The following is a 22123-nucleotide window of genomic DNA, read 5'->3' on the forward strand; positions in this document are numbered from 1 at the left end:
AACACTCTAGTTTAAAATTTTTTTCTGTCTGTCTTCCTTTTTATTATGGTATCATGTCCTGAGCTGAAAGGAGGTGCATTTAAATGCTTATAGCAAGAGAAACTCTGGAATAATGAACCTGTAAATCTCCTGGCTCCCATTGGAGGTCAGTAGCAACCCAGGGTGTTTAACCTCTTCCAGGATCAAGCCCTGTATGAATCACATCAGTTTTTCTATAACAGTGTTAATTCCTTCTCTCAGACCTCGACAAATGACTTTCTGCTTTTCAGTCACAGAACGATCAAAGTGACAGGAATAGATTAATGTCAGCAGTAGGACTGGCTGGATTTTTGCATAGTGTCACCCAACACAGTCAGGCTAAGGAAATTTAAGAACCAGCATTTCTGCAGGCAGCCTCTTTGCTTTCTGCAAATGCTGACAAAGCCACACAGTTTCACTGCTGCTGGCACCTTGGTCCCAAGCTGGAAAAGAAACCTAGCGTTAAAGGGCTGCTCTGTCAAAACTATTGTGTATCTAACTGACCTGGTTAAAATGTTTCCATCTGGATAGTTTTCCATTAGAAAATGGCGACTGGGTGGAATCCATGTGCTCCACAGCCCAGCTTAGGTGATGCTTACGTGTTCCTGGAGAACAGAGGGATGCTGCCAGGCTCCCTGATGGCTGTCTCTCAGCACTGAGTCCCCAGGGACACACACGGACTGTTTCAGAGCCAGGGAGGCTGTCACCCAGGATGCTGAGAGCAAAGCAGGATTTGAGAAATTCCATATTACTTTTCACAAATATGACTCTCTGAATATGTTTTTCTCATGCAAAATGTTGCTGAGTGATAAAACTGTTGTGCCTCTGTAGTCCTTTAACTACCATACAAAATGATGGCATCATGTGGAGCTAGTCAATTTGTGTTCAGTTCAAAGCTGATCTTTACAGAAAGAAGTGAGAACATACTGCTCTTTCTTTCATAAACACATCACTTTTCTTCTTTCTTGGGTATTCTTTTCTCTGAGAGTACAGTAAGTTTAATGCTAGAGGGACTGGAAGTGAATGCACAGTGCTGACAAGTGACTGCAAGGGTAGGAGTTAGGCTTCTTTGGTTCACCAAACCATAAATAGCATTATTATTTCCTTTAGTATTTTTATGTTAATAATAATGTCTTGTACCATAACTTTTACTCACTGACTATAATGGGACTCTTGAGGGAGATAAAGCACAAATGAAAACAGAAAGGGCGTATGTACCATACCTCCACCTGATCAGAAATATGCCAATGGCATGAGGTGAATTGCAGGTGTGCACAGAAAATAGTACATTGCCACTTCAGTTCAACTCCAGTGCCTGCTCGTTGGCTTCTCTGGAGTTACATTCAGGATAACATTCCTTTTGTTGTTTTTATTCATTGTAAATTAGCCATTTACACTTTACCTATAATGCTGAGAAGCTAATTTATAATGCTGAGAAGCCATAAAGCACTGAAGAAGTCCTGACACTAATGACTTACAGTTACTCTTTCATCCGCAGTTCCCTGAAACCCGTTTAGCTGGATCAGAGTGTGTTGTCTGGGAGAGGTGAATTCTCAAGATTTCTAAATTCTGCTTTAAGGCTGAGGCAGAGATAAAAATATTATTGTGTGTTTAAGAGTTCATTACTAAAAGAACAAGCTGTTGTGTTCAGCCTTGCTCCAAATAACTTTCTTGTTTTTCTACAGAGGCTGAAATTGCATCTTGAATGCACTGTGGAATATATAATTTTTCCTCACTTTTGCACCCTTCTGAAACTGCAGACTTCAAAGCACACTGACCTGCTCAGATTTCACTATTTACCGTTTCATGACTTTACATGTGGGTTTCCCTCCCTTTACTTGATGATGAAGTGTGGACTCCTTCCAGTCTAAGCTTCACAGGAGCCCATTTAAACTTCACAGCCCATTTAAAAGAACCAGATTCCCGTCCTCATGGACGCAGATGAAGGAGAGAAGAGCAACATCAGGAAAGGCGGTAAGAATTTCCTGGAAGAAAGACAGAAACATGAAGGAAAAGCAAAGGTGGTACAGAAAATTGCATCACGGTTCTCCCTCCACTTTGCCCACGCTTCATTCCAGGAGTGAAGGGTTACTCTATAAAAGAGACAGAATCTACCCCAGAGAGAATGATCCCTGAAGCAAGGTGATGCCTGTTATGCTTTGAAGTATGTGAAGATTATGGAAGTCTGTTGCATCAAATCCAGACAGACCCTGAGCATCTGCAACTGCCTTTTCTCATCAGCTGTTTCACTTTTTTCAAAATATTGGGATGCATTTAAAACTTATCTATTCCTGATAATACTGAAATTCTTCAGGCACTGCTCACTAGCTTTCTAGGAAAAAAATCTCTGTTGGCATCCAGCTCCTCCCTTTGGTGATGGTCTCGTAAAGGAGGGAAGAGTTACCATCTTTTGAAATTTTCTGTTGTGAAACTGATTGCAAGAGCCTTTTAAAATAACATTTTTAACACAGGTAGTTCTGAGTTTCTGTATATGTTTTACTTTGACAGGTACAAATATAGCAAGATGAATGATCCACTAAACAGAAAGGACCATGTAATGTGAGAGGTGGCCCTTGTGCATAGTAAGAGATCTTCTGTGCCTAAGAGGTCAAAATCCAAGGAGGTGTGATGGCAGATGAATGGAACTGTCACTGTGCTCACGTGCCCAGTCACACAGAGCATCCGTTGCAGCAGAGAGGGATTCATCCAAAACGAGTATGAAAACAGTTCCTCAGTTACAGGACTAACCTTTATTTTCCTGTGGTATGCTTCCTGTCTCAATGCGCACATTACCGTGAGATGACTTTCTCATAATTGACCTGAACATAAAAAGGTTTCATTGTCCTGACTGATTACCAGAAGTTATACCTTTCATCTAACAGCCTGTGTTCTTGCATACCTGTCCAAACACAAATTTCAACAGGTCTATCTTTACAACTGGGTCTTGTACTTGTCACATTTTGGCACATATTACTGATTTACTGAAGACAGTAAAGAAATATGGAAGTTATTAACAGCAGCCTTCATCGATAATGCCTCTGAACCCACAGCATACAAAAAAGATATTATAGAAACTATCCTTAAGATTGTGCTTGAACTGCTAGCACATGAGTTTAGCTGATGCGGAGGATGCAAGCTGAGATTTCATTTGCAGTTATTTCATCTCCATGATTGTAGTGTGATCAATCCAAGAACTAATGGAGATAAAGCTGTCTTTATTAAACATAGTGGAATAAAGTACAATGATATTCCTGAACAAGATAAAAGCAATCAGCATAAATCTCATGCTTATTAAAATAAATAAAGAAGACTCTAAGTGAAAAGTTCTTGATGTCCAGCTTGATTTGTTTTCTGTAATTTCTTGTGGTGCTTTGCAGAGCAGCTAGTGTTGACTGAGAAGCATTAAAAGGCGGAGTGCGTTGCTTTTTAATGGTGGGAAAGGCATGAGGCCAGGGCAATGCACATGGTACTTGTGCTGGGCAACTTGAATGATCCTGATTATCATATGCAGCAAAACATACATGTTTTTTATCGGTATTCATTTGACTGTTCCATAGAAGTCAGATAAGGCTTTTCCAAACCTTTTTCCTGGAGGTGTCTGCCAAAATGCCATGTGATCACCAACATGAGCAAAATTGAAATGGATCATGTCTGAGGCAACGATGAGGGAAGACATCCTTTCCCTCCAGAATACTCGTGAGCTAGCATGTCCTGGTCTGGCTCTTCTCTGGGGAAAACTTGTCCTGAAGCAAGAAGAAATTTTTGCTTGGACAAACTACCCAAAGATGACCCCAGTTCCAAGGGGAGAAAAATTATGTGTGCTTAAACTGTAGCTGTGTCAAGTCTGTTTCTGACTGTCACTGTTTGTCTTGCTGTCCCCTCCTGCCTCCCGGCCCGCTAGGTACTGGGGGATCACACCAACAGCATATCCAGCCAGTGCCCACAGCCACGGCTGGGTAGCTGTCTGGACAGCAATGTTAACTCTTCTCTTTTCAAGACAAATTGGCAATTTAAAGGCCTCTTTGAAAGCAGAAACAGTGTTAGGCGAGGTTTCTATGTTTCCACCTGGCCATTTTTCAAAATCGATGCTGGGCAGTATGTGTCATTAATAATGATTTATTTCTTATTCTGTTACTTAGGCTGTAATTGGAGTCTGTGCATAGTGTGCTTCAGGACAAAGGCAAGAATAAACGCGGTGATGGCCAGACCTTTTAAATCAGAGACCTCAGATACTTTCTCAGACAGGAGGCTGCATCAGTCCTGTGGCAGGAGGCTGCAGCTGGGAGTAACTCCTTTGAATGTGGAGACGTGCTACACAGATAATTCTTCCACACACTGCAGTGTGATGCAAATCAGACCAGCCAAGTGCAACTGGCACATGGGAGCCTAGAACAGGACAGAGACCACGATGATGTATTGTAAATGAGTGAGGCGTGCCACTGACTTCAGGGATGTCACAAGGCTGAAACCAATTGCAAGAGTCTAAGTGACAGTCTTCAATCAACAGGCCTGAGTCCTGCAAAGACTGGAGTGCAGACACCCTCCTGGGCGTGGGTATCGAGCTGGTAGTGAGCAGCAGGATACACCACCGTTTCAGGGGTTCACTCACCCATATCTTTTGTGAACTGAGGTTTCTGTTTTTATATAAAGAAAGATTGGTACTGATGGAAAACAGCAGAGAAATAGGGTGTAAGGACCAAAGGCCAGGTGGAGAAATAGTAGGACTAACTTGCTCTGCAGATGTCTTTCAAAACAGAACTTTTTTTTGTTGTTTTAGTGCTGAGGAAAGAGCAGGAGGGAGAAGGGAAGACAGGTACAGATGGCTTTGTTAAATTTGTTAGCTAGAAAAGAGGAAATGTGATAAAGAAGAAACAGTTGGATCCAATTTATCATTATCAAGACAGAAAAAAAGACCTTCAAAGAGTTGTACTGAATGATCCATGATTTTTCTACTCACTGGCTTGTGAGTTGAGGAGTACTGCTGTAATTGATGCTTTGGAAACTATTTCTAGAGAAAACAGAGGAGGAGCAATGACACACATGCTTTGTACATCCACTGGCATCATGGCTGGGATGCAGCATGCCTTTGCAAGTTTAGTCACCTGTCTGCTCTGTAGCCTGCATTCACTAAAGAATGGAATTTATAGGAGCTACCAAAGCCAGCACGGTGCTGCCCAGCCTGCCCCACACAAAGTGCTGCAGAGATGGGCACAGAAGTAATTAGCCATCTCTGTGCTAAATGGAAACACCAGCTTCACCTGGAGCTCAGCTCTTCAGAAATTAAGGTCAGCAGTGTTGTACTCCTCAGAGCTCGGCGCTGGTAATGTTGCTGTAGGATGCAGAAGATAGATTCAAGGACTTCTACTCTATGAGTTACAGGCTTAATCTCCTGTCAGCTGTCACTGAAAGAAATGCTGCAATCCATGAGAAATATGTAGCAGGTAAATCTCAGTCAAGTCATTGAATTGTCATCAAATATTACATAAATTAGTCAGTCATTTAGCACTCACCAAGCTGCGGAGAGAGTGGGCGTGACCTTGTAAATTGTCAAGGGTACCTCTGCCTGGTAAGGGAGGACTGGAGTTTCTGTTCTTCCTCCAGTTAGCACGAAACTATTCTACAAAAGAGAAAACAGCTCCCACGAGAACTCCCCATAGTCAGGTTGCAAAAACATCTTTGGGTGCTGATCTCGTGTATCAGCTGGTGGGGCCTGACCCTGGGTGCTCTGAGCTTGCCCACCAGAGCATGCCGGCCGCTTTGGGGGCGGCATAAAGGCAGCAAAGTGCCTGCCTCTGACGTGAACTCCTGGTAAGCAACCTTTTAATGCGTGATTTTTGCACTTACAGTTTGCTTTAACCTTGTTCCTATTACTGTAATCTTCAAGAGTAGTTATACTTCTTGTAATAGAATCCTTCTGGCTCCTGTGTAGATTTTACATCCAACCCTTAATATTCAGGAAACTTTGTCACCAGTGTTTTGTGCCAGTGTCTTTACGGTAAATTAGACTCGGTGCCTCTGTCTACCCTTAAGGAGCCCCCAAAGGAACCCCATTTTAACCAGTGTGCTCTGTTTCTGATGGCTCCTGTTAGCTCCCAGTTAGGTCTTGATCCCCTTTGCAGTCTTTCTTCCTGCCCAAGTTTTGCTAATAGTTTTCTGGCCCTATAGTAAATGAGTAACTGCTTCATTTCAGGTTATTACATTTCCTGAATCCAGAAGACAGTTGATGTTATCAAATAAAGAAGCTAAAGATACTGTGGTTTCCTAGTACCCCTGTGAATTGCTTTTCCATGATTGATGAGCTGAGATAGTGGCATAAAGATTATTTATAGCATAACTCTTAATCCATTTACTGGTCTCTGTTCTTCATAGTTATGCCATTAAGTATATACTGTCTATTAGCTTTATTGACCTCAGATTTAATATTACACATTTGTTTTCATTAAATTGCATTTTCCATTTCCGTGCCAAATGATATAGGAGATCAAAATCTGACCACAATATGCTTTAAAAGTAGGTGCATCTTCAAATTATTATTGCTGAATTTGATATATGCTTTAGATAGCTGCATGAAAACAGTTAAACATTTTTCACATAAGACAGGTTCTCAAAACTACCTCAGAAAGCTACAGTTAATAATAATAAAAAACTCCCACACTTTTCCAGCTCAGTAAGTTTGTCACTGTTATTTTACAAATCCTTTGTTTAATGGTATTTTAACCCTCATGGAATTTTATCTTTCTTATCATTAAAGCTAAGCCTTTATTCTTTTCAGTGAAAACTAAGCTCATGGCAAAATTTATGCTTTGATGTTTAGTTACCCTAAAACTGTCATCCAAAGTGGCATTTGCTATGTAAATTGGAATATATTTTCCAGGCTAGACATACAAAATTGATGGAGGAGTTCTCGTCTTCCTTTTGTCCAGCAGAAAATGGAATTCAGTATTTAGTGCAAGATCTGAATCCTGCCTGCACTTCGAGAGCCAAGTCACAAGTGTTAATGTCGGAGGAAATAGATGGTTTCTCACTGTTTCTTCAGCTGTTTAATTTAGTAAAGACAATTAAACATTTCCTAGAGTACTTGGATGTTCTATCTCCTTGTTGGGTAGCTGATCTTCCAGACTACCACCAGTCTTTTGATCTATATCAGAGACCAAGTCAGCATTTTGTACAAACCAGGGAAAAAAGTAGCAGCTGAGACTGGCTGCCACCTCTTTCTGCCCAGTTGCTTAGTGGTTAGGGCATTTGTTTAGGCAGTGAGAACTGTGTTTAGATCTCCTTAGCTTGCAATCAACTCAGAATTCCTCCTCTCTGGTTAAGCTTGCTGGGCTTCAGATGATTGCTAACTGCAAAACATTGCATTTGCTTCAACAATTTTGCAAATGGTTTGTAATTTAATTTGCTTGTTTTCCCCCAACTACACATCTGAAATGAATCTTATATATATCTTTATATGACACTTATAAATCAAGTGTCAATGAAACAAAATAGTTCTGGTTGGTTGTCTCAAAAAAGCAAAATGTAGTTTGGAATGAAGCTTTTCAAGTTTTTTTTTTAGTTAATTTCCTGAATTGAAAAATCTCTTATGAGCACAGTGTCAATTACTTTTTGGTGCAGTTCTGTACAGCAGTGATGCTCATACCATTTACCGTGGGACTGGTAGAACACTCACTCACCCCTTTACAGGTTAGATAGACTTTGCAGAATATAATTGAATTTCCAGATCTAGATATCATGGCAATGTTATTTTTTGTTGTTTATATATATATATGTATATAAAATCTATATATTTCCAGATATAGATAACATGGCAATGTTATTTTAAAAAAGCAGGTGGAGGCAAAGCCTGCTGATTACTAAGGAACAAATCCAAGCCCTTTCACTGTCTCCATGAATTTGATGAGGCTTTCAGTAAAGGGACCCACCCCCATGGTGACATATCCAGTTCTGCTGGGTCCTCTCGCTGCCACACCTAGAGGCCAGGTGGAAGCGAGGCGTGGAAAAGTAGAGTGAGAATTACAGCAGAACCATTGTTTTACCCATTCTGTGGCTTTCTCAGAGAAATGGAGAATATTTCCAGGCCATCCTGGAGTAAAGGTACCGACAGTTGAGCACTGCTCCTTCTGAGTCGCATATGAGTCCTTGAAGCTAATCAGCGGGTTGGCATCAAGTATCTAAAATGTTTTCCATCGATAAATTATTACCTTGCAACATTCTAGACTTTGTGTTTACCTAACCAAGGACAAAACTGTGTATCTATTTCACAGGATCATCAGAGGTTTAGGCCTTTATCAAGTGTAATTTTGTATTGTTAAATAGATGTCAGAAAAAAGATAAATCGTTTTAGAAGCACAGTGAGTGCTGCCCACTTTGAAAGCCAAGTGTAACCTCAGCAGAATAGGTTGGAAAACAGGGGAAAGTGTTAATGAAGCTAACCATAATTTTAGAAGAATAAATCACTGTTCATCATGAATGAGGGTGGGACAGTCTGGCAGAAAATGAGGCTTGGTAGTTCTGTGATATTTTAGAGACTATTTTGGGGAATCTATAAATAAGAAAACCCGTAGACTGCAATAAGCCTTTCACTAGCTGAGTTCTTACATGCATAATTTTACACCTGAATTGTTCTGTTTGTAAGAGTTTGGCTAACGGCACATTGCACTGTGGGTGAGGGCAGCGATGTGTGCGAAGGTACGCGGGTGTCTGCCCACCCCTTCCTCAGCCAGGCAGTGGGAAAACTTCTTTGGCTGCCCTTACCCTCCTGCTCTTTAAAGCAGTAAGAAGGTTTTTTTTAAACATTTCACACTCAAGTTGCTCTTTGAATGCCCAGTGAATCCATGTTACCAGGTAGGAGTCAAGAAAGGTTTCAAGGCAAACCTTTTATCACCAATAAGCAAGGAAGTTCCCCCAAAATCTAAGCCAGGCTCTCTGAGGCTTTTCCTGTTGCTGCTAGAGGTGAGGGTCCTGTAAGGCATGGGTAGAACTTTCCCTTCGGCTCCTACAGGAATGCTTTTCTCAGGAAAGTGCAGAGCAGAAAAGGGTGCCACAGATTCACTGCCTTCTCCCACTCAGTGAGCCCTCGCCTCCCCTTTCTTCTGGGGTGTCTTTCCTCCCCTTCTCACATGCAGACTAGGTAGGTGCCCCTGTCACACTCCACCTTCCCCTGCTGCTTAGGTCTCAGAGAAGGGAATGGGAGAAGGACGTAACAGAGGTCTAAAGGGAGGCGGGCAGCTGGACCCCTAATGTGAGGGTAAGTTGGCAAGACCAATCTGCCAAGGATAGAGTAGGATGAGCAGCTAGCTGGCAGACACATGTGTAAAATTGCGGCACTCTTCTTCCTTGTACGTGATTAGCGTACTCTCTCCCACTTCAATGCTGGGGGAGGATGTTCTGAAACCAAAGTCCACCCATACCTCCTGACATAGCTCTCAGGGTGCAATTCTACCACCCATCTTCAGCAGTAGATCTGTTTCACAAAGTTCCTTCCCCTACTGTCAGCTGGAACATTTTTTGCTCTCCTTGCCCTTGCATCTTGCTTGATGTTCCAAGATAAAAAAGATAAAACTGGTTGTAGTCTAAGCAAGAAATGGGAAAGGCCCTGTTCCTTTCATAATGGGTAAGGCCAGTGACAATCTAGCCCAAAGGCTGTTGCATGAAATATTAAAATTTCCTTCCCTTTTCCCTGTAACTGCTTCATGAGTCTGCTGCAATCCTTCCAAGACTGATTAAAGTCACTAATAACTAGTCCTCAGTTAACAAAAAAACCTCTTTTTTTGTATTTTTTTTTTAAATCTTGGCCTGTTGCATCAAGTGACAGATAGGTAAAATGTAAATGATATAGATCATTCTAAAATAGAACGAGTGATCATGCTCAACATTTTAGAGAGGTAGATGGGAGATGGACATCATTAGTTTATCAGTCCTGAATTTAATCAGGAAGTAGTTTGCTGCTACCCATCCTGCTATTTCACAAAGTTAAGCCAAAGATAAAGGTTACCAGGCAAGCCTGTAAATAAATGTCAAAACCCAAAAAGCAATGTTTTTGGAACATCTTGAATTTTCATTCCAAAGACCACAAGCTTCTGTAAGTACTAGGAGCAGCAAATCTCAGCACATATGCCAGAGCCTTTTGAAATAATTGGCTGAAGTTGGATGTTGCTGCTCAAAGTCATGACTGTAACCTAGGCAAATAAATGCCTTTATTTTAATTACAGTCCGTAGTATTTCAAAAATTCCCACTTGGAACTACTGATTATACCCAGATGAGCATTTGTAATGTGTTTACATATTGCACAGTCTTCAATGTTAACATTTTATTTCATTATTCAGCTTTGGAATGTATACATCCTAGCTTTGGTTTAATACATTTCAGTGGCATGCTTTGATTAAATACTTTTAGTAGTATTATGCAAATAAGTCATAAATCAAAACACTTCACTGTTTACAAAGCAAAATCCTGCTCAAAAAACTTGATGGTACAGTACTCCCAATGCAGAACTACAACTTCGTGGTACCCTTCCTGTAATTTACTATGTGCATATATTTAACCTGATGAACACAAATTGCTCTATTGGGACTACTCGTCTGCTTGAAAATGTTTTCAGTGCAAGCACTTATATTGAGGTTAATATATAACGTAAAGTAAAAATGAAAATCTTGCAGCCAAGCTACTGAACTAGGAGACAGGTTTTCCTCCTGCTCTTTGATTAGGGTACAGAGTTAATTTATGCCAGTGATATTTTTGGAGCATTGAGCAAGGCTATGCCACTGCAGCAGTAATTCTCATCCGTGCAGGGCACCTGCTAAATAAGATTATTCTGTTGTGGTAGAGCTTTGTACTTTTTATATACTTTGCATCTGGTGTAGATAATGACCCAAAGAGCAGCACAGAGTTGTAGATTCTCAGTAGAGCTGACCTTGGCAGGGTGTTGTGGAGCATATAAAATTGATATTGTTGAAGTCCTCCACGAGCCTTGGAAGAAAAACACAGTACTCAGAATGACGTCCGTACTGATTATTTCTCTTAGAGTCTATTTGCTTAGCACCTTGGCTGTAGTTTAAGCCTGGTGTAAAAATACTCTCTGATGTAAGTGTTTGCAATCTAAATAAAAGCCAGTGTATTCAACTGAGTATAATTATGCATTTCATCCTTGTTGTTACCTCTCCGACACAGTTCTATTCTTCCAGAACTTAGCTGTGGTTTGAAAAGATAGGTAGTTATCTTGGTGTAATATTCGATGGTATAAAATCTTTTGCTGTGCTCTTTGGTGCCAATGAAAGTGCAGTCAAGCAAGCCAGCATAGCCTGAAAGACCATTTGAAGCCTACGTGTTCTTCATTAACTGTGATGGGGCTACTTAGCGCTGGACAGATGCAAGGGCCACTGAACACATCTGGGCGGGCTGCTGATGCACAGGAACCTGCATGGGGAGATGGACCCTGGGGCAGCTCGTAGGGAAAGCTGCATTTCTCTGCACTTCTGAAGCAGAGGACTTGAAACCCAGAATGGACTATAGGAACATAGTCTGAACTGGTATCACATATAGTAATGCATTCCACTGCAAACCGCTCTCCTGAGCCCTCATACTATTCCTCCCTGCATCTCTACTGCTTTTAAGTCTCCCTTTTATTATGCTTATCTGACTAATTCTGCATAAATCTGGTATCAGCCCCATCACTGCTTTCTTAGCATTAGTTAGCTGTCTGTCTTTGCTTTCTAGTCAAATAGAATTCATGTTACCTAGCTATGGACATCTGCAATGAAGGCAGGTACTTCTGGGCTATTCCTCTCACTTCTTTTACAGTCACTGGAAAGAGAGAGAGCTCTTCAGTTGCTGCAGCAGCTTCCTTTTAGCAGCACATTTAGTCTGAATCTGATTCACAGGGATTTGCATCCCTTCTGGACTTGCACAAAATTGGATATGTTCCACTACTCCCAGGTCAGAGTGCAAGGAAAACCGCTTTATCTGAAATCTAGGAAATGTGTGATAAAATACTAAGCTGTTTTGCCATACAAACAGCACACTGTTCACAAAATGATTGCAGACTAGATTGCATGGCTGACAGACTTTTAAGAGAATAAATGGGGGCTGAAGACTGTCAAATTTTGCTACACTTGAATGCTCTCCATCTCCAGTTACTGGTACTGTATACCTCATTGATTCATCATAAACTTCAAGTAAAAGCCACATAACTGTAAAAAAACTCTCCTTTGTACTCTGAAAGCTCATTATGGTTGAAAAAAACACCCATGATTAAAAAACGCAAGGACAGTCTTATCTTTTTCCCTCCAAAATGCTTACCAGTTATGTGGAAAATGGGCTCAGGTACTTACAGAATGAAAGACAACTAGCAAATGGGAGGAAGACTCTGGCATTAGGATTCAGTCTTTAAAGTTCATTCTCAGGCAAGATGCAGTTACAAAAACCAGTGCAATGTCAAATATGTGTTTCAAAGCGCAGATCTGTAAAAACAGAAAGCTGCCACGCAATCACATCTTTTGAGTCACAACAAGGATAGAAGGATGGTTCTCATAAAGAACTCTCTCTGTTATTTGGATGCGTTAAATTGTTCAGAGTAATTGTGTATATTTAGTATTGCATGCTGGAACAGTGTAGTATGCCTTATCAATTAGTTTTTCGCATGCAGCGGGTCAGACTCTGGAAGCAGAGCTTGCTGCTGTGGATGGCTTTGCTGAGGCATCATGTAGGAGCCTGGTGCTGCTCAGTGCCAGCAGCCAGTCTGGGGGAGACATCAGAGTAAATGGTGCTTCTCAAAGCTGACGTGCCACTCAGCCTTTCAAAGACAATGTTAGCAGCTGGGGAGCTGTATTGCAAGAATGCTGACTTATTGCACTGACTATAGCTACAATTCACCTGGATTTGTTCACCTGTAGCCAAAGGCAGGGGAAAAGTCAAACCATGCTATGTGTGTATTTTTGACTTTATGGCAGAAATTTTGTGCACATTCTGTATCTAAACCACTGCACAAGATGAAAACCCATATAGTTAGATGGCTCTATCATGGATTTCACAACTGTAACAATCCTTCAAAAGGTTTTAAATATTCCCAGAAGGATCTATATTTTAATACATAATACTTGGCATCACTGTATGCTCTGTGCTAATTCCAGTAAGGCCTGAACTGTGAATAAGATAGAAAACCAAATAACTTGCTGTGCCCTACTTCCTGGATTCTGTGTGGGTAATGCTCTGCATGTAAGACAGCGCCACTCTGTCTTTTACAACTTTTTACTTTTTAGCTGCAATTTCCTATGGAAAAAATGTGGTTTCTACGAATGAAAAAGATGAAGGTGGTTTTTTTGGTTTGTTTTTTTTTGTGTTTTTTTTTTTTTTAAACATATTAAAGACATGATTAAATAATGGGCCTGCAATTTAGGAACACTTATCTATGTTCAGTTGTTCTGCTCATATTATGATTGAACAACATACAGGTGGAATCTGTGTCATTTGCTTATTTTTCAGTTTCATGGAGTCTAAGTATGGCCATCACAAACACTAAGTCTTAGAGGTTTCTCTTAATTTTGTCTTACTGTGAAGTGGCTTGCACAGTTTAATTAAAAGAACATGGTAAATTTTGAGCTGTAATCCTTGTTTTAATGTTATACTGGTTAGTTGTTTCCTTTTACACTGTGCATCAATAGCCACTTTGTGATTAACTTGCAATAAGAACTGGAGCAGGATATACAGAATCGGGGCAATAAGGAAATGAAAATCATGTAAACTGCAGAAACAACATTTCTGCTCTCTGCAGTTCTGAAGTTATGTTCCTTCAATATGAGGGCTTCTAGCTATGTTGAATATTTATGCGCCAAAGTCTTTCCTAGCAAAGCTGTCAGAGGTGATGTGAGGTCCTTTTGCAGTATTGTTCTCAGCATCAACACTCAGAGCAGTGTAGAGGACTGCATTAGTTGTCAGTGTGGTAATATGCTGGAAGCAATCAAATTCTTCTGAAATCAGAGGAACTGTCGGTGCTAATTAGCAGAGGTGTGAAGTAATGATGTCTTTTTAATCAAGAGGTCTCAGTAGAAGCCAAGCTTATGCACATATTTTATAGTCTTTACATTGTGTTTAATTGGGACACCTCTGAGGCTACTTGCTGGATAACTGGGGCAGTCAGAATTGGATCTGGTGGCTGATTAACTCTCAGTTAGTGGTAATTATGAAAGGAAGGCCCAAGTGTTCAGATAAGCACTGCAGCACACTGTGCTGTGATGTACTTCACCATACATCTCTCACTGTGCTCATAACACGCCAAATGTCTCGGTTGAGAGCGTTGGGCTGAAAGCTCCGGCTGCTGCTGCCAAGGCTCATGGTGTTTTAAGTGGAGTGGTGAAGGGTGAAAGTCTTTCTCCTTCTATACATTGCATCCCTTCAGAAACATATTTCTTGTGTGTAAAGCCTTTATTTTTGCCCTCAAAGTCCTAATCAGCACTGTGGTGGATGCTGATGGTGGGCTTTTGGCTGGCTGCAGGAAGCTTGGCTGGGCTGGGGGGTCCAGGACCCGAGCAGCTGGGCTGGCAGCTGCCAAAGGGAGATGGCAGCAGGTACAGGCAGCTGACAGAACAGTGCGAGTGTGTTTGTGAAATTAGAGATCCGTCAGCTATCTATGGGCAAAGCAGCAGGCAGAGAACAGGAAGCTGTCGGAGAGCAGTACAGCAGACATGTTTGACTAAGCTGGGAGGTGAGCTGGGACATAAGTATGGGCCTAGAGGTTGTCAGCGGTGGAGATTATCAGAGCTGGTGAAGTGATCTAGGGCAGGATTTTTGAAAGAGTGGGGCTATTCCATCAAAAGAGAGCAAAATAGGGGAGCATTTGGAATATCAACGACAGAGGTGTTTGTGAGAAGTTTGGGCTGATCTTGGGAGATCCAGAAATCAGATTTGAGAGAGGTGAAGTGATGTGGGGAAGTCTGAAGAGCTCTGAGTGAGCTGGGAGGCACTGGGGAGATCTGTGGCTCCAGAATAGCTTGCTAAGAAGGTAAGAGACTCCACAGACTGGGAATAGGGAGACTCAAACAGCTGGAGTTAGGAGTCACACAGGTATCTGAAGAATCACCATGGGACATCCCACCAGCCACGCGTCTGTGAGTGAAATCCCCCTCCTCACACAAGAGCTGAGACACTCCATGTCCCTTCACTGCTTTAATATAATGTGGTCCTGAATCAGCACGAACATGTAGGGAGAAAGAAGGGTAAGCAAGGCAGGAGGAGGAGGACATAACTGTACCATGCTAACAACAAAATAGTCATTTAAAACAGCGGTTTTAACTAGAAACTACCTGAAGTAATTTGGAGACCCAGAGTACGGGCAGCTGAACATTACAGAGAAAACAAGGAGTGTGAGTGACAGAATGTCCCCTAACTACTTCAATGGCAAAAGGACTCTTACACAGCTCAGTGGCATGTCAAGTAGGAACATAAAATGGCAGACAAAGTGCCAAAACAACATGAGGCAAGACAAACCTCTGTGATCAGCAGAAGAGGGAATTCAATGTACTTAACCCAAAATAGAAAGTCCTCCTGGAACCTGGCGTGAAGATGTCCTGCTACATCACTGCACTGCTGCCTTCAGGAAAAGCAATGAGAATGGTAACACTGCCTAGCAAGAAGTGATGAGAAACAGATTGCCTGTTGGGTAAGCTTTTTGATTGTGTTATGTACAGAGTTAATATGAAACATCAATTAATTTTCTTTGGAGTTACGTGCTTATAGATGATATGTTAAATCTACGTTTTTCATTTATGCATTTCTACCTTTACACTATATGTGTGCATCTCAATTCCTCAAAGCTTTTTTTAATGGAAATGTCAGTCCTCCATTTTAAGACTAAATCTGCAGTTTTTTGTGGTTTACTTTGTTTGCCTTTCAAGTTTTCTCTGAGTTTTATAACTTTTGATATTAATTAGATGTCAAAATCCCAAAGAACCATGTCCTCTCTGACCAGAGAGCAGTGGTGCTGTCATTTATTTTTAAGTCCCTTGTAAGCCAGATTTTCCTATGCCATGCACCTGGCCAAGATCCTTACACTTTCCTAAATTTTGAAATATTTGATACCGGTATCAAACTTAATTCCCTGAGCTTCATCTGTTTCTGTATCTCTCTTTGCTCTTACTGTAGAGTGTTGCACAGGGAGTATTTCTACAAACACGTTTTGTAAAGGATGTGCTCTCAGCCAGCCTCCAGTCAGCTCACAAGAGAGTGATGCTAACTGCTGAGTTGCTGGTCTGACAGAGAGGACCGGCTGAGATGCAAGCCCTCGCTTTGGTACTACAGGTACGGACTAAGCATAAAACCAGGACAAATGAGCAGGAGCACAAGAACAGGTTAAACATTTTGTGCAGGTTGCTTGTTGGTTTGTTTTTTGGGTTTTTTTTTTGGTTTTTTTTTTTTTTTGTTTGTTTTTTCTTGAAAGACTTCTCTGTTGAAAAGCTATTCTACTTGTCCCCCAAACTGTTGTTTAACATCATTCTATGTGGGTTTATGTTCTGTAGTCTGTTCAATAGACAAGTGAGCAACAGATGATGCAGAAAAGCAAAGCAGCAAATACACGACCTGTGAGTTTCTGAGGCTTTATCCCAGGCATCAGTGGTAGCCCTAAATGAGAAGGACAATGGAGCAGTGAGGATGGGAAAGGTAAAAAGGAAAGTAAGTGGCAACAAATCTTGGTTTGTTTCTTTAATCTGTTATTCACCCAGAACTGTTTGTAGTTACAACAGAAAAATCAGTTACTGGAACTGGCTAAGTAAATCCAATGCAGCAGGCACGCCGTCTCAGGTTTATTCTCAAAAGGCGAGACGGAGAGTCCCCTCATGCTGTACACATCTCCATTGTTCTACAAGCCAGCTCCTGAGGACTGTCCTTGGAAAGACATTCCAATCAGAAATTCACTGCAGCCACCCTGTAGACCCTTACAACCCCTCCAGAGAGCAGGTCCACCCTTCTCTACCCAGCAGGCAAAGCTCTTCTGCCATTCCTCCCCACCTCTGGCTGGTTCAAACCATGACCTCACCTCATGCTCGATGTCGAATGACAGTATTTTCAGAAGAAATCACTGGGGGCTGGATTCAGACCTCTTAGGCTTTCAGAACTTCTCTGCAAATTGTCTCTGTCCGAACCTCACAGCCTCCATACGAGGGACAATGGGCACCTATTCCCAAAGCACGATGCTCGTACTCACAGGACTTTCCCTCAATCCCTCTACAAGGTTCAATAGCATGATGGCATGTTGTCCTTCTTCACTGTACCATGCTGTTCTCCACAGGCTTCAGCAGAAGGGAACCAACATGCTCAAAAGGCAGGAGACAAGATAGCATGGCTGTCCCCTGTCCCCCCCTCACAGCCACACAGATGCACCTTGGCCATGCACTGGTTTTAAATAGGCTCCACTTCAGCCCCTTGTTGGTTGCAACCAAATGCTTGTTGAGATAAAGATAATAATGGCCCTTGTCATTGTGTCGTACATCTCCCTTTCTTCCTGGATCCTGTTTGTGGTCAGTGAGCACTAAACAGAACCCTGGTTTGAATTCCTTGGCAGTGGTTTAGCAGTGTCTGTAGACGGTGCAGGATTCTGGGCAGGATTTTCATAACAATTTAGCCAGCCTGGATTCTGTGCTGATGCCAGACTTGCCTCTGGGTACCAAACAAGTTCAGACACCCCAAGTTACCCAGAGCTGTGAGGAGCAGACCCACCTTTGCTTACTGAAGACCCCTTTTTGCAGAGAAGAGCTTTCTTTAAAAGCATTTTTTGAAGTTTAATTTTGAAAGTATAACCTAGTGTCTTTATGTATTTAACGTTTAACACTTCAAGCAGATTTTTAGAAAGCCTTCTTCTTTGCACTGTATGTATTTAGTAACTGCTATGAGATTAGTATCTCAAAAGGAAAAATCAGTAACACTTCACTGTAGACAAGTTAAGACAATATAATGCCTGAGTCTTTTCACACTAAAATAACATGTCTCTGAAATGCACCTTTACCTCTAACAAAATACCTTCCAGCCTTTTTAATAACAATATTTTCTGCACTGGATCTCTTGTAGCTAACATTTTAGGATCAATTTAGTAGATGAAAAAATAATAACAATCGTTTTTCCATGTCAAAGCATTTTGAAAAATGTGAACAACTACAGAGCAATTGCTGTTTTTTTGTCTAAACAAAACCAATTTTTTAAAAAAAACTTCTATTGTGTTGACGTTTAAAATAGGCTAGAAATAGAACTGTTGAGGAAAAAAACCCACAACAAAACAACACTTCTGTAATGCAAGACAGATAAAAGAGATATTGCATTGCAATCGTGTGATGGAGAGAGGTTGGCCTTAGGGTTTGTTCGGGTATATGAACCATTTGGGAAAGTTATTCTTTATTTTGAGCATCCTGAACTTTTGTAAAGAAATCTGGGCTGAAGTTAGCATTTTACACACAAAAAAGCCCGATGATTGTTTGGATTCACAAAGCAGGCAAAACTTCCCAAAGCAGACAAAAAATTACTCCTTAGGAATAATAAATTAGCCTTTTGGTTTTCCAGAAATTTGCCTGTATCGCATAGATGAATTATATGAAACTCTCCACAGAAACCAAAATAATGCTTAGTAGAATGACCCCCTACAGAGACTCTAATGATCATTTGCACAACTGAAAGTGATCTTTATTTCACTTGCACCCGCCTTTCATTACCATCTTTGCTTATACAACTATGCTGTCTGAAATTTTCGAGGTTTCTGATAAGGTGGTCTCCAGAATTTTATTTCCAGTGCCATGTTCACTTTCTGCTATGCCTTGTGGTATAGCAATAGGATGGTGCTGTGCACCGTTGCTCGGGTCCCAGAGTCAGTCACCCATGCAGTCTCTGCAGCTGTGCAGAGCCCCATCGCTCAATAGTGTTCGCTTCCATAATCTGATTGTACTTGCAAATTTGGATGCATCACAAATTGTTGTTCACTTCCTGTACTTGGAATTGTATATATCAATTATCTGAAGAGCTTTATTGCTTGAATTGCCATCATCTTGAGCTATTCAGTAGGTCTAAGTCACAGCCAGATTTTCAGGAGGGAGACGAAACATATCTGATACAAAAGCAACCCACTGCCAAATAACATATCTCTGCTTCAAGACACAGGATCAGCAGAGCTGTTCAAAGATAAAAGCAGACAGAATTTTGAGCACTGAGCACTTTACTTTCACTGTCTTTAGTCTCAAAAATAGTATAATAAGGGAAAGATTAAATCACACTATATCTGCAATTCCTTGTATGTAATTTTCTTCTAGGCAATTTTTCTTTCTGGGAATAATTATAAGGGTGGCTAGCTTTACTCTGTGAAAATGCAGTGTTTTTCTTTGCACTGAGACATTCACTCAGGACTATGAAAAGCCAGAAAGCCATTTGTCTGTGAGGTATGGGAAAAAAGCAAATAACACCAGAAGTCTGAGTGCTGTTTCTTCCTGAAAGCTTTCTTTGACTCGTCTTTGCCATTCTGTGCAATCTCAGATCCTGAGTAGCACCTTCACCTCAACCCTCCCTCTAGATCCATCTATTTCTTCTCTGTATAAAAAATGCAATCAGTAAATTATTATTCCCTTACAGAATGCAAATATTCCAGATGAGACTGAGCTCCTGGCTTAGTGCCACCTTCGGACCTGATATTCTTAAAAGATGGTCCGTGCTTGGATGTGAGGTCCGGAGTTAGCCTCAGCTTTGCTAATTATTGACCTGACCTAAAGCAATTAAGTCAATGGGAACCTTCTGATGGGTTTCAAAGGACTCTGGGTCAGGATTTTGTGCATACTAAGTCCAGTGATGCATTAAGACAGCCCTTACATTTTCCTTTGGACACTGACATTTGAAAAGGTCGGTCTGAAAGAACCTTTGAACTGATGATTAAGAGGAAGCAGAGCTAAAATAATAAGTTGTTACTTCACAATGAGTTCACTGTATGCTTTAACATATTCAAAGTAAGATATTTAGATTCTGCAAGGATGGCAAATGGAGACATAAAATACCTCTTAAGACTTATGTTATCACTTTATGAATGTTTCCAGGGTGTCATTATTGTTGTTGAGTTTTCTAAGTACAACATCTTGAAATGAATAGCTTTTAACCTCAGTGATTGTTCAAAAAGAATGGTGCGATCCTTAAGCTGGTATTTTTCTCTGACGTGTTTAAGAAGGCAGCAGATCCAAGAAAATTAGAGAACAAAATAGCTCAATTAGGACACTTGGTATTCGTTGCTCAATGAGAACAGCAAGCAAAGACAGAGCTGCACTCGATATCTGTGATAAGATTCTCTAAAATTTACATTGGTGCAGTTGCTACTCAGTCAAGACCTCCCATTTGAAGTTTCATCACTTAGTGCATTTACATACCATTTTTAATTCCATGAACTTCACAAGCAGCTGACTTTTTGTTGTGACACTAGGACATGCAGTTACAGTGTCCTGAGCTAGACAGTGTGTAAAAGGATGCATCACTGAGGGAAAAAAATGCTTTGTCTTAGAAAGGGCAGTAACAAGCACGAGAGAAATTATAATTTCAGCCCCTGGGAGAATGGAAAAGCCTCCTTCCAGTGTCTGCACTGAATTAAGCTGGCTTTTTTTATAAAAAGAAGCAAAGCAAAAGTGACAGACTGCACATTCACGAATGTCACTGTCCAAGGCAGAGCAGATCAAGCAGTACTCATGTTGTAGTGGATGCTGCTATACAAAGGAGAGTGAAATGGCAAGTCTCTACAGTGAGTTTGCATTCATTAGCTACCCCTTCAATTCCATCCATAACCACAGGGATTTTGCTGTTGGGAAGAACGTTTAGACCCACCCTCAGCCTCATGGCTGGCTGATGGATGCTTGGGAGAGAAATGCTAACTGAAGACATGAAAATGGACTTAAAATTTTTTGGGTAGCCACTAAACCCAGATTTAATTCTCTTTTAGTTTTCCGTAACTTAGTTGTCAATATTGTTGCGGAAAGGGTGACCTTCTACACTGATAAACGGAATGCATTCCTACGAGCGAGCTCTGCCTGCTAATAGGCATGGCCTCTGGGTCAGGCTGGAGATCGCCGCGTTGCTGTGGGAATGGTGGATTATCACCGGTGGCGCTGGGAGGAGCGGTTCCCCAAAATACCTAACAGGGTGGTAAGGAGCTGAGATGTGTATTTTCCATGGAGCTGTAAGAACCAGTTCAAGGCCTGATGATGCCAAACGCTGCATCTGTTGGAGGAAATTTCCTTTTGCCAGGTACAATCCAGTGGGAAGAAAACAAATGGAAAGAAGGGTGTGATGTAAAGAGTGTTCTGAAAAACTAGCAATCGCGCTCCATAATATAGTTGTGGTAAGGCAGAAATTATTTGGGGCAGACTTTTGGATAGTTAAAGTGCTCCAGAGCCAGAGGCTGTCCTTGATTATGGAAAACAATGGGCAATGTGTATGCTGGCTTGTAATTTCAGCAGATGCTGCCCTTTATAAGCTAAAATCAAAGAGAGGGGAGTTAATTGTGCCTTCCCTCAGCAAGACCAGCCTGCTTTGTGTTTGGAAAGGAGTGGTGCCAAAGTGGCAAACTTCCCCCGGCATTTTATGGCTGATTGTTCACTCTGGGTGACAGACATCAATTGCTTAAAAAAAAAACCAAAACCAAAAAACCCAACCTGTATGCTGTGGGCAAGCCAGACCCAAGAGCCAAAACCTAGGAAGTAAAATCTGATGATACAGACTTGGACAAAATCAAGTTATATCTAAATAATGGAGGTGAACTGACCATTTGTCATCTCATAATATTATGAGAGCTGAACTGAAAGAGAAAAAGAGATCTCTGAAGGTTTGTTTGCTGCTTAATCTAAAAATCAGTTCCTATCTGAAATGCTGTAAAGTTCTTGCCACAGGGAAGTAATTGGAAATCAAAGTATAGAAGATGGAACATGCTGCCATCAGATGAAGTTTGAAATCTGAAGCAATTGCATGATAGAAATAAACGTTTGAAATAATTAAAGACAAAAAGATAAAATGAAGGTGAAAGTGCAAAGACAGGGTAAATACTTAGGGAATCTCAGAACGTAAATAAATACTCAGAGCTGAACAAAAATTACAAAAGTGAAAACAGAT

The sequence above is a fragment of the Falco naumanni genome, chromosome 7, assembly GCF_017639655.2.
Source record: "Falco naumanni isolate bFalNau1 chromosome 7, bFalNau1.pat, whole genome shotgun sequence".
NCBI lineage: Eukaryota > Metazoa > Chordata > Aves > Falconiformes > Falconidae > Falco > Falco naumanni.